We start from the raw sequence: 13,326 nt of genomic DNA on the forward strand, positions 1-13,326 counted from the left end.
CCGATCTCACGAGGATTCGTGAAACTGTCACGTAAGTTTTAGTTTCGGTTTCGTGCGCACCAACACGATTTCGTCATGTTTTTCGTGCCGCTCACCACGAAATGCGCACCAATGTATTTTAAACGGCGGACTTTTCGTGCCACTGAGAACGTATTTCAAAAGAATGTGTATATTATATTTTTAAAGTAAAACCGTGGCGAATCCAACGCTATATTTTGCATGACATCGTCCCTAAACATAACCCTAACCATAACCCTAACCATAACCTAACCATAAGCCGGTGGTACACTTACCAATTTGCATAGGAATTTCAAGAATGTCCGGCGGCCGGCGGCCGCAAACACGATCACACAAGCAGTATACGCCGATGGACAGCTTAGATCGTCATGAATCCGCCGGTATAAACCACTTTCAGATGTGATTACCACAGCGAAAAACATTTCGTGGTGAGCGGCACGAAAAACATGACGAAATCGTGTTGGTGCACACGAAACCGAAACTAAAACTTACGTGACAGTTTCACGAATCCCCGTGAGACCGGGTTGGAAATAGAGAATGGAAAAGTGCCTAAAATTGCAGTTCTGCAAATAGCCACTTGAGGCTGGCTCTAGAAGTGAGTCGGTCTCCATAGACACACATTTAAAAAGCACAAATTTACAGCAGCAATAAACATATTTACATCCTGGTGCATAAAATGGCTTTGATCTCTATAGCTAATTCACCCATTGATCTACTGGAAGTTAAATATTCAAATCTTTTCCTTGTATTAAGGCTTAAAGTTATGCATGGGGCGTGGTCACCTTGAGTAACAGATGAATGCCATCACAGCACAGTACATGACCCAGAATTGTTTGTATGACCTCAGCTTCAGCTCCACTCATGCTCCATCTTACCAGTTACCAGGAGTCAGGCGCTGCCAAGTTTCTGACAGCACACTGAAAGTAAAGGATCCATTGTTTCAATGCTGCTCGCATCCCTGCAATGTATTCTGACAAATTAGGGTAATCCAGCCTCTGGAAACTCACGAGAATTTTTTATTAAAATTAGCCATTACCTATCTGAAAAGAAAAACAGATTTACCACCTCAACTGTTTCCAGAAACGCACTTTGGTGAACTCTTTTCATAATATATTTGGCATTAGATGGCACTAGAAAAAATTGAGTGACCAGAGTTATTAGCAGTTTGACATATTTTAGCCTGTACCAAAACAGTGGACCAACTGAAACAAATTTGCACACTCTCTTAAATATTGGCCTACGTCATTTTTTCAGATTTTTCGGAAAACGTAAAAAAACCTGAACCACACCACACTGAACTGACCTAGGCCATTGTATTACAGGGGTAGAATCGCATGATCTGTTCATCTGACGAGGTAGGCAATGCTACCCAGGGCTCCAGACTAACTTTTTTTCCAAGGAGCACAGTGGCCCCTAACTTAAAATTTTAGGAGCACAACCAGAAAATTTAGGGGTGCACACCAAAATCGACTTGCAAAGTAAATATTCACATTCCCTATCATTTTCACTGTATTACTGATAAATACTTGCACAATAAATGCAGAAACTTTCAATTCACATTTTATTGTGCAGCAGTTGACACAACATAACAAGAAAAGCACTTGGAGAGTGCAGTACTCCACCAAGGCTGCTCAGTTTACATATCATTTCCGACAGATGAAATCTTTATGCACGTTATGTATTTATACCGAATCACGTGTAAATTACTCTTAGATCAGTTCATCAATTTTAGAAAGCCTTTATTTCGCGAGTGTTAAAATATCCGTTCCCCCAGGCTTTTATTTTGAAGGCGTATTCTTAACGTTACAGGCTTTTATTTTGTGACCAATTCAGCGCACAGGAAGTGGTTCTCTAAAAAGAGGTTTCTTGACATGACAAAGACGCTGCTGAAAAGTCTGAAAATTCACATAAAGACGAAAGAAAACGGTTTCACGCTGTTGCTGTCTAGCAAAGGATGTGTCTAAACTTAGAAGCAGCTGGAATCGGGACAAGAATGTTCAAAATAAGGCTGAACGTAAATAAAGGCTTTGTGAAACATCAGGAGCTTCACCGTCATTCGTCCCTCGCTCTCACACACGTTGGCCGGACTTCTTCTTCTTTGGTGTTGTCTTCTTTCTTCTTCTTTTGGAGTTCATGTCGGTTGGTAAACCAGCTCATTTGTACATTACTGTATACTTGTCAGGGCTCCCTCCTCACCCCCGTCCTTCCCACCTGACATCCCCAATACCCCCTTTTCCCCATCTGTTTCCTCTCCCTCTCCTGCTCCTCTACCCCGCTCCTCTGCCCTGTCTGTCTTGATGTCTCCCATCCGCTCCTTTGCCCTGCCCCCATTCCTGCCTGGACCCCTTCTGTCCCTGCCTGGACCCCCCCGTTCCTGGCCAAAACCCCCCACTACACCAGCCGCTCCTGCACTCTGGTTTTCCCCCCACCGAGCCATTATTCACCCCTCCAACAATAAAACTCCTCCTCAGTTCCACCAGCCTTGGTAGCGTGGCTTTCTGTTCGGGTCCGCCTTCTGAGATCGTGACAATACTGGGCTGAAGTGTGGAGCAGAAGTTTGTAAGCAACAAAAAAAATTCAATAGAGATTTAAATAGTCGGCAAATTTACTGGTCGCACATGCCCGAGTAGATGAAAAATTTACTCGCACTCGCTCAAATTTTGGTCGCAAAATGCGATCATTTAGTCGCAGTCTGGAGCCCTGCTACCAGAGATGGTCTGAATCAGGAAGAAATGATTTAGGGAAAAAAAATGACTTTGGCCAATAGGAAGGTGACGAATCTGCAGCCACGTACGTTAGCAAGGCTAATACAAAGATAGAAAGTGACTTGGGGTACGAGACACAACTTGTTACCTTTATTAACTTGTAGCCAAAATAATAACTTTAAGATGCTTGTATACTTCCGTTGCTTAAACTTCACCATATCTTGAACTCACTTCGTACATCCAGCTCCACTCTGACTGCCTTCTTATGCATCAAATCCAAAGGCCAGTCAAGCAGGAAAAGTGCACCGATCAACCACAATATAACCACTGACAGGTGAAGTGAATCACATCGATCATCTTGTTATAATGGAATGTTCTGCTGTGAAACCTTGAGTCCTGACATTCATGTGAATGTTTGACATGTACCACCCACCTAAACACCGTAGGTCAAGCAACCCCCCACCCTCCATGGCAACAGCAGTCCTTGATGCCAGTTGTCACCCTCAGCAGGTCAGTGCACCCCGGCACACCACAAAAACTGCTCAAGAGTGACCCAGAGAACATGACAGAGCTAAAGTGTTCACCTGGTGTTATGGCCACCAGTATTGGTGTGCTGTCTGCTTTCTTGGGTGATGTCCTGTTAGGCTTTTGTGTGCGGGTTAACTGCATGTGTGGGTTCAGCTGTGGCTGTTTTCGGAGTAATTTCAGAGTCTCCAGGAACCTCAGCTGCCAGCTGTTTCAGCCAAAGACTCTGGAGTTGACGACCTGCACTGCACCCCTGTTCTCCCCGCCTTCGACCTTCCTCCAGCTTCCCCCCACCTTTAACCAATCGGAAACAGCCATTAGCACACCAGCAGACTATATATATCTGCCACCATGTTATTAGTTGGGGCGGCTGGTATCTGTGACCAGTCTGCCCTGGTGCCTCCTTGTGCGTGTCAAGGTGTTTGTAATGTGTTGTGTGTCCATCTGTAGGTACGTGTTGGTGGGTGCCACAGACACTCTGTCTGTAGACACTCTAGGTGAGTGCTACAGACACTTTGGGCTTCTGTTGGTGGCTGCCACTTTGGTGTGGAGCCTGGTGCTCCAAGTAGCAGTCCGCCAACCTAGTGGTAAGCCATTTTGTTTGAGTATTAGTGTATTAGTGACCTGTGTGGTCATTGTGTGTCTGTGTGTGTTCAGAGGCACCAGTTTTGTTTAGTTTGTTTTTACACTCTTTGTATCAGTTTTTTTTTTTTTTTTACTGGTGGGTGTTGCTGATGTATTTAAGTTCGGCTAGGGAGTTTAGTTGCTTTGTTTTGGGTTTAGAGAAGTTTGGGAAAACTGTTAGCCTTCATTCAGTTTTATTCTGTTGATTTAGCAACACTCACCAGTCTTGTGTTCCATATTGTCACTTTTGTGTTCCATTTTCCATGAAGCAATAAATCCCTTCACCTGAACCAATAACATCTGGTTATTTTTGCTGCATCCAGCCAAACCCTAGAGGTTGGATCGTAACACCTGGGTTCCGCACTCCCCAGATCCAAATCTTATTGAGGATCTGTGGGATGTGTCAGGATAAGTCTGATCTAGGCAGGTTCCACCCTGCAGCCCACAGGACCCACAGAATTCACTGCCACCATCCAAGTGCCACAAGACATCCTCAGAGGTCCTGTGTCCACGCCCCACTGGGTCAGAAGTGTTTGCAGCATAAAGGAGACCAACACGTTATAAGGCAGGTGGTCATGATGTTATGGCCGATCAGTGTACATTGTCCTGATAGGTTGCAATGAGTTCTCTACACAACTTTTGAGAAATCTATTAATACACAAGTACCTTTCCATCCACTTGTTATGCTATGCATTCTCAAACTGCACATAAGAAACACTCTTCAGTGCTATGCATGTTGTCAGCCTAAAAACAGAACACAGTCAGCACCAATTTAAAATCATTTATTGCAATAAGTTTTTGAGAATGACAAGTGGAGTCTGGAGAGGGAGTCAGAGGGGAGCCGTAGTAGGTGGATAAACGGATGGCTGACTGCAGTCCAGGAGGGGTTTATGTGGAGGGGCTGACGGGCAGAGGAATGTGGAAGGGGTGAGTAGTTGACAGAAAATTGGAGACCAGAGGAGCTGAGCGTGGCTGAATTCTGGTCAGGAGAGCCGGCTGGCAGAGAGAGGAGAGACAGTGGCAAGCAATGACACAAGGAGGTGCAAGGTTAGACAAGGCAGAGGCTGGTAGAGATGATACTAACACGTCCACAGGCTGAACTATCTGACGATGAGGAGGAGCAGGTTATCTTACCCTGACACACACATACACACAGAGAAGAGGACAAAAACCTTGAGGAGGAATGCAGAAAACATGAAAAAAATCAGGAAATATTGCAAAACTGTTTTGATGCTTGGCTGAGGAGGAAAAGTTTACCTCAGCCAAGCAGCAGAGTTCACAATAACAGGGAGATAAGATAAAGAGCACTGTGAACAGAAAATATTTGGCAACTGCTGTTTGAACAGCACATGGTACTAAAATAAAGTTTGGTATGTTGACGCGATGAATGACAAAAATATTCCAATCTGCTCTTTCAAAATCAAATATTCTACTACAGTACACAGCTTTAATTCATCTGCTTTCGTTTATTTGAGCAAAGAAGATGAATTCAAGTCCATAGAGTTAGATATGCCACTGCTTCCAGAGGGTTTTGCTCATTTCAGTTGTTGTTGTGTTTTTTAATTTAAACAATCTCCCTAATTTTACTAAACATTAACTCTTAAGTAACATTTTATAATAAATCATGTTGTGTCAGTCATTTTGACATGATACGCAGGTCAAAATCTACAATACCCATCACCCTCAGGCACTATTTCTATAGAAAAAGATTGTCATAAGGCACAATTAGGAAATCATTTGGAAATTAAAAGTGATTCATGGTTACAATTGTTAACAAAACATGACACAATTCATCCAGTCAAAACCGCTGCAGATTGTGTTTCTAGGCAGAATAATTCTCAGATTTTCACATTATGGACTGTTCAGCTCAGTGATTGAATGTTTTTTCTTTTCTTTTCTTTTTTTTTTTTTAACCAAAATACTCCTTGGAAGTCATTAATTCCTCCCCTGAAATCAGAAATTTCATGTCTACAAGCTTGTAATTTAACAATCCAAGACCTGATATTATGGAAAGCAGTAGTAGTTCAATCATCAGTACAAATGGATGAAGTGAGAGTTTCAGCTGATCCAAACCATAGAACTATTATAATTGTGAGTCACATACCATTTTCTATTTGAAAGAGAGCGGAGACTTTTACTTTTATAGTCACTATGGGACATGACAAATAAAATGCAGACTAACACTCACATTCTGCTTACAGTCCAAACAAGCACATCACCTTAACAGCCATGGAGAACTTAATAATACTGCTCTATGTTTGCACAAAGTGACATCCTCTGACAATATTAAAATGAAAAATAACGCATTGAAAAACATTTTGGTCACTGTGGTAAGCAGAAGCCAGCTGAGTGAGTCAGTCCTGAATTGAATTGAACTTAACCTCAAAACAGGCATAAAAACAGCAAAGGGGGCATTCAAGGAGAGAATGAAGGGACATTTAACATCACGGGATCCGGCATGCGTGTGGAATGGTATCAGATAGCCAACATCAGGAGCAGCAAAGATCTACTGACAGGAAACAGCAGATCACTGGCTGAGGGACTGAAGCACTTCTTTGTTCAAATCAAACAAAGTGAATTCACCCCATCTGGACACTGCTGACCTTCCATTTACCCTGCAGCCGCAGGAGGTAAAATGACTCCTGGAAGCTGTAAATGTTAAGAAGCAGCAGACCCGGATGGGGTCCCAGGCAGGGTTCTTCAAGACTGTGCTCACAAGATTGCAGAGCTTTTTGCCAACATCTTCAATCTCTCCCTGGTGCATGCCTGTCTGAAAATTACCACGACCATTCCAGTGCTCAAGCAGACGAACATCAGCTCCCTGAACGATTACAAGCTAGTCGCACTGACATCCATTATTTTAAAGTCCTTGGAAAGACTAGTTTTGGAGTGTATCAGAATGACCTGATCCACTGCCTCAGTATGCATACAAGGCAAACGGCTCTAGAGAGGACACCATAATCACATCCCCCATACTGCCCTGACTCACCTAGAGCAGAAGGGGACGTAGATTACAGCTCTGCCATTAACACTATTGTCTTCAGCAAGCTGCTTTAGAATCACAAATTAAACTCAGCATGTTTTTGGACTGTGGGAGGAAGCCGGAGTAGCTGAAAAAAAAAAACCTTGCATGCACAGGCAAATTCCACGTAGAAAGACATGAACCAGGGATCTTCTAGTTGCAAGGCCCCACAAATGCAATCATAAAATTTGCATGCAGCACAACAGTGAGGGAACTAATCATGAATGGTGATGACACAGCCTACAAAGGTGAAATAAACAGAATAGTGTTTAGTGAAGCTGTAACTAAACATTAAAAAGACAGAGGAGCTCCTCATAGACTTCAAGAGGCAACAGGAGGAGCACCTGCAACTCAGAATAGGAATGGAGGAGGTGGAGAGGGTCTCCAGTTTTAAATTCCTGGGGAAATACATCAGTGAGGATCTCCAGTGGACTATAAATTCCACTGCTCTATTGAAAAAGGCCTCCTTAGGACACCAAACACTATCAATATTGAATGTGCATTACCATGGACTGATGTGTAATAATTGCACAAGCACTTATTTTCATCTCTTTAACAGCACTTTCATCATACTGACTTGAAATGCAACATTTTTCTTTTATGAGAGCATGTGTACTTGCAATGACAATACAGGCATTTGATTTGATTTGATATATTTCATTGTGCACACATGTTTGGTGTGCCCCAGTTCTCCACCACTCGCTCGTTATGTTTGGTTTCAAAAGATCAAGATGCTGATGGCCAAATTCCAAACTGGAGGATTCACAGCGGTAAACCGCAAACCAATGGCTTTGTCAGAAGCAGCACATCCATCTTTTAAATGCAATCTGTGCTCTCACCCTTCTGAGCTCAAGCCAGCAGACTGTGCAGATTTTCCATTATTTGAAATCTAAGATCTAGTTGTCTTCACTTGAAAGTTTTGGGTCATAAATATTGTGCTGATTCATGAATATCTGACAAATTTGTATCTTAATTTCTTACATGTCTTTCTCCCTCTATTCTAACTGCCATATGCAGTTCTACATTCTGAGATACAGCTTTGTCGTAATGATGCATCAGATGGTTTTACGAACACACTTTTCACAGAGAGGTTGTATAGACTTAATTGCATAAACGTTCAAGACTAAATTTATTTCCATTACTACAGGAAAGCTGGACGTTAACCAATTTTTTAATCCCTGATAAAAAGGCAGTTTTTCTATGATGTAAACATATTCTTTTAAGTTTCTGGGACCAAGCCATCTTTCTTTTCTTTCCTTTTTTTTAACACTAATCTTTACCATTTAAAGTCATTCGTTCGACTTGACAAGCACAACTTTCAAAATAATTTGGAAAAAATGTAGGCATTTTGAAACTTCTGACCTGTAAGGTACATTTGAATGAAATAAAATGCAAAACAGCTGCCTTCCACCATCCCCATACAATGCTGCTACCCTCAGAAAATGATGCCAGCAAAAAACGGAACCATGTCAAAACCAGAAAAATCCTGGCACAGCATAACTTGAAAAAGGTTGCCACTTCTCAAAGGAATATATTTGAACACAAATCTAATAACTTAATGCTTGAATGTGTTCAGTTTTGATTAATAGTAGTAATAATAATAATAATGACAATTTTATATGTATGGCCCCTTTCACAACACAAAGCTGCTTTACAGTAAAACAAATAAAAACAAGAAAACATTTTAGCAGCATGCCATCACTGTAACTATGACAACAAATGAACGCTACGTCAGCTTCCTGCTGACGATCACATGACCTCGATCCTACTACAAATCCACCAATGCAGATTTATCGGGACTTATTCGTCGGAAATAACACAAGGAACAACTGATTAAACTGTGGGGGTGTTTCCGAGTCCCATCAATTCCCCACCGCCTGCTACACATTTAGGTCATGTAATTTCATATCTGTACATAACATACACATGTATAACACACCTGTGCTCATTCCAACATCATCTTGTTTGTGGGTACATCTATATTAATTGGCCTCATTCTAAGTTGCTGTTATTTCTGATTATCAATAACTAATAAGAAAATGCTGCATTTCTACAAAAATATGCTGCATTTTTGACAATGCCAGATGTGGGAATGGACAGCCTTGGTGGAGTACTGCGCTTTCTGAGTGCAATGATGCTGTTTATCTCTCACAGATTTATCACTACGTTCATTTGTCATAAAAGATGCACATTGGAAAAACGTATATATAAAATGCAAGAGTTTTACATAACAATAATGTTCAAAAAAATTATTTCACATTTAGATTTTTATTTTCTTTTTATGTAGTTAATAAATGAACACAAACCACCTTCTCTGTTCAGGGTTTGCAGTTTTGTGTTGCGTGAACTTATTAGGCCAAGCAGAAGTTCCATATCAAAAGCATACTTTTAACAGTTTTCTTTTCAACTTTAAAATGGGTTAATTTGACCCACAACATAACATGAGAGTTAAAAGAAGAAACTGAGTTTGCCTGCAGGGTGTTCCAGAGTTTGTTGGCCTGAACTGCAAAGGCTAATAAACAATTTACTCCCTACCACAGTTACACTAAACATACTCCTCTCCAAGCCGACTGCACTGAGGTACATGATACACAAATATGTCCTTCTGTCTGCTGAGTTGGATGTTGATAAGAATCAGCCAATTCTCCAAATACAAATTGGATTTGCAGTGATTTTAGACTGAGCTGAGCCAAATAACCGTGAAACTGCACAAATAGATGTTGAATTAAACTGAATAATTGCTTGAGAGCCAGCAACTGAAAATGTATTTAAAAAAAAAAAACTGCTCTAATGGACAGAGATGAAGAGGAGTCTTTCTGAGACATTCATTAACTACACGCATCTGTGATCTTCAGTGAAAACACTGTAGATCAGAGCTCGATTGCTAACATAGAGTGTGGATGGTATTATGCTCTTTTCACTGTGTGGAGATTAGAAAGAATGGCGACAGAGAGAAGAAAGAGTGCAGTATTGGCAAAAAGAGTCTAAGAGGATTAGAAAGGGGCAAAGAGGCATGAATAATGTATGTTCAATGTATGTGTGGAGAATAAGAATATAGTTAAACGCATACAAAGGGAGTCAGGAAGCAGTCGTTCCTTCTCTCTGCCATTTTTCCGTCCTTTGTAAGCTACTAAATACTCTATTTTTAAATGAGCGAATGCAGATCAAGAGTAGTGCATCAAAAGGACATTGAGGAACTCTGCACAGCCAAAAGTTGGCTGATACACAAAAAAAGTTGGTGAAGGATGTTTTTGGGTTTTTTTCTTTTAAGTCTGGACATACTATTTATCACAGCCACTGACACAGCCCATTAATCTCATCTTTACTTCCAAGGTTAGTGGCTCGCTCTCACATTTCCATTACAACACCACCTGCATCTGAACTAGTTGCATGGATTATGTCTTTGCACAATCTTGCTGATACAGGTTTGGTTTCATTCTCCACAATGCATATGTTTATCTGAAAAGCTTTAGCCCCTTCACCTTTTAAGCCAACGTTTCTCAGTCCACAGAGTTTATTGAACCCTTTTATATCGCTTCCATCTCACATCTGAGCTCAATAAATACAACCATTCGTGTTTGTTGACACCATCTAATTGCAACTGAAAACAAAATCTATACTTAATAAACTTGGAAGATTTGCTGTGTGCTCAGCCAGTTTGAGTCTCAACTTGGAATCTAATTGTATTGAATCTGTCTGAATTTACTTTTGTTCACTTTTGGGTAGCTTTCACATTTTTGTCAGAGAAAGAGAGGAGAAGCAATAATCACCCTTATGGCATAAATAAAAGACAACATTTTGGGAAATTTAGTTAAAATAGTGGATGCTGTGTTATGCTCAATTAGATTGGGTGGGTTATAGCTTGGTGTTACTGCGCTGCCAAGTATTTTCAGACTCTTTATTATTGTGTTCAGCACTAGATTTTGGTTCAGCAAGTACAACACAAGACAATCTAAAAGTGACTTTGTACATTTGTGATACACGTGTGAGCAGCTATCTTAAACACATTTTTAATCCCTGTTCCTGCTGCTCTTCCCACTCTGTCCTGGCACTCTTCCACCACAATTCAAATGTGCAAACACAGTCCAATTAAAAGTCAGCATTCATCGATACACAAGCTTCAAACTTCTGAGCGAAAACTCTCTGTTTAACTCATTGCCCGTTCTAACTCCCTGTTGATTTCATAGATCGGTTTGGTCTCTCTCCTGATCTGGGTGAAAAGACCTGTGATTAGCTAAAGCCTCCTGTCACAGGCTAGATGTGTCAAAGCCTGAAAATGAAACCCAGAGGAGGTGCCAATGTTTAGTTTCCAGTGGAGACATATTTCTTGAAAATAGAGTAAAAACAAATCTAAAAAAATATATCCCATCATAAATAGAATTAATGCATTTAGAATATTGCTTGAATGGTGTTTTTTTTTTTTTTTTTTTGGTTGCTGTTGTTTTTAATGTTTTTTCCTGTTTGGTAGTTTTTTTCCCAGTGCTTCTGAATCTGTAGACTGGGCCCCTCCCAGTGGCTGACAACATAAATTTGATTAAGAAAATAAATGAAGAAAAACACTGACAAAATGGCAATAAAAATATATATAATTGTAAAATTTAGCTTTTCTTCAATCTATTGTAACTGTAAGCCTCAAACTGGTCGAACTGAAAAGTTTAGAGGGGCAATGTGTCTTTCATCTCATGCATGTTAGGGAACCCCAACTTGTTTGGAAACAGTCACTAGCCAAATATTTTGGGAATTTAAGATAACTGGTGGCAGATGATGAAAGTTTGTGGTTCTTTTGGGGGGTTTGCACCTGAGAGACAAAGTCCAGGGGCCTGTACTACGAAGCAAGTTCAACATATCCAGGCTATCTGTTTTATCTTTATTCATTAAGCCTATGTCCACTCAGGTTTTCAGTGTAGCCAATGAAAATTTTTCCTTGTTTGCAACATCTGATCAATTGTGAACAAAAGAGTCTCCTCCTCCATATTTTACAAATGAAGAAAAAACTTTAATATTATACAAATATGAAGTTAAACATGTAATACAGACTACAAGAAACACATTTGCAGATGTCAAATGCAGGAAAGTCATCTGGGGAAGAAAAATTGCAAACTGTGCAAGTGCATAAGTTAATCGGCTTCTAATACCATTGCTCCATCATTGACACACAAGTAACTCTGACTATACATTAGCATATTCCATTAAATTGATGTACTGTATAGGCATATTCTTAGGGTTTGTACGATCGTTTTAGTCTTCTTCTGTCAAACTCAAGAACATAATTCAAAGCAGCAAGTGGGCTCACTTTCATATCCCGTAAAAGTGCAACAAGTACAAGGTTTTAATGCCCCAGTCTGTTGCAGAATATCGATTTAAAGAGCACAATGAAATTGCTTTGAAATTGCTTGCAGGCAACAGGATAAAAATTAAATGAAGATCGGACAAGGCTCTCATAAAGAGGAGCACACTTCTGCTGAGGAGCTGGTCTGCTGAAATAATGAGGGTCACCCTCTAATGGAAGGAGTGGAAGGATGGTGTTCATCAGACGCTGGTAGAAGTGGCAGCACCTATTTACACACTGACCCATATAGTGAGAACACTGACAGCAACATGCTAAATCCGCTAGTATGATAGTTGCTGTTGCTGGATTAAATGAACAATTTACATTTCCACTTGTTGATCATAGGAGGACCCAAGTGCAAGCACAGCAGCAGACTGTGGTACAAAACAAACTTTGATCAAGAAAAATTATTGGAGGGCAAGGGAGCAACAAAAAACAGCTGGATATCCAGAGGACAATAAGTCCACAAAATAGAAACTAACCCATAGCTACATAATCTGTTAAACACAAAGACATGAGGGCTGAACAAATCACATTGGCAGGCAGATGAACAGAAGGTAGGCGGTGCAGTGAAAACTCACTGGGTTGGCAAACAGGTGGTAAACAGGCACATTTTCTGGGAGTCAAAACAGACAAACTGGCAAAGACAGAGAGAAAAATAAAACAGTTTATACACAGAACCAACTAGGAGGCAAAGCATGGGTCACACACAAGATACTAATGAGGACAACCAAAAGAGAAGGGAAAATAAACAAAGGGAAGAGGTAAAAACATCAGTGACACAGGAACAAAAGATGTTACACATTCATTTGGTCATCCAGAGCGGGGTTTGTCCATGACCAAGCCTGTTTCTTTCAACTTTGTAACCACCTTTACCACAGTGGAAAAGCCAAGTAGAATCCTCCTTGGATGACATGCATTAAATTCATCTGCTATCTTTCCATATGTCCATCCTTCATGTTCACTGAGAAGTACCAGTTCATCTCTTTCTTCTTTCGACAAAAGTCACATTTAATCTGGAAAAAAATTATAGTTAATGAGATTTCCCATGTGTCCAGACTTTAGAGGCACCGTGTATTGAAGTAATTTGTAATCAAATCCAT

Source organism: Acanthochromis polyacanthus, chromosome 11, assembly GCF_021347895.1.
Source record: "Acanthochromis polyacanthus isolate Apoly-LR-REF ecotype Palm Island chromosome 11, KAUST_Apoly_ChrSc, whole genome shotgun sequence".
Classification (NCBI taxonomy): domain Eukaryota; kingdom Metazoa; phylum Chordata; class Actinopteri; family Pomacentridae; genus Acanthochromis; species Acanthochromis polyacanthus.